The sequence below is a fragment of the Pundamilia nyererei genome, unplaced genomic scaffold, assembly GCF_000239375.1.
Source record: "Pundamilia nyererei isolate P.nyererei 1_Seehausen unplaced genomic scaffold, PunNye1.0 scaffold00043, whole genome shotgun sequence".
Classification (NCBI taxonomy): domain Eukaryota; kingdom Metazoa; phylum Chordata; class Actinopteri; order Cichliformes; family Cichlidae; genus Pundamilia; species Pundamilia nyererei.
Window position 1 is genome coordinate 95,258 of NW_005187444.1, and position 1,139 is coordinate 96,396.

Genomic DNA, 1,139 nt, shown 5'->3' on the forward strand with positions numbered 1-1,139 from the left:
TCTGTGTAGCATGAAGGGGGAGTGCGTTCACTCCCTCTACAGAGTGTTCTGGCGTAGATCACACCTCCTAGGAGAGGTCGTATCTTCTCTTGCTGATATATGGTATAGCAAACACACAAAACAGATATACGTGTGTTTGCTATACCATATATCAGCAGAGAGCTGTTACAGACCTCCTAGGATGAGACATTCTTTCAATCTACAAATGATTATACACCTCTAAGCATATATGGTTAAATATTTCTAAGCATAAATGACAATCAACAATACAAATCTAACACCGAGTATTGTCCTTCCTTCAGCCCAAAGATTCAAAGAATTGGGAGATTTCAACAGTAGTAAACAACGTGAGAGTGTTTCCTACAGCGGATTCAATAACAGAGGTGTAGTAGGCAGATTTAGCATGATGAATAGCTTCTTTATAATGTTGTATATGACTGAGATACATGTCTTCGTGAATAGTAAGTCCTGTTTTCCTGGAGAGACGTTCCAGGAGGCGTCCAGTAGCTTTAAGTTGGCGAAGTTCAGATAAATACCATGGCGCAGAGCGAGAGAAAGAAACAGTTCGAGTTTTTTGGGGAGCCAAGGTATCTAAGAGGTTGATAAGTTCAATGTTATAGTGAGATATCAGGTGGTCTATGGAAGCTGAGGCATCAATGGTAGGTAAATTATTAATGCCATGGGAAAGAGCTGATAGTTCAATGCCCCTAATATTTCTAAAAGTAATTGAGCAGTTTTGTTTATTTTTGTATAGTGGGAGACTAACGCTGAATAAAACTAATGGTCTGAAAAAGGCATGTCCAATACAGCACAGTTCTTTGGGGTGACACCTGATCAGCAAACAAGATCCAAAAGGTGTCCTTTGGAGTGTGTGGGAACGTCCATAAGAGCGATACCCGTTTTCACATCAAAAAGTCATCATAAATAAGTCTCCAATAACTCTAGAAAAAGTTGCCAGATTTGTCACTAGCCACTTTTTAGAAAAAAAGTCGCTAGTGGGGTCTGAAAAATCTCTAAATATACTGACAAAGTCGCTAAGTTGACAACACTGAGGGGACCTACCTTCTATCGGATATTTATATAGAGATCCTCCAGCTTTAAACTGTATTACCCTTCAAGGACCTGCAGTTCAAAAAAGC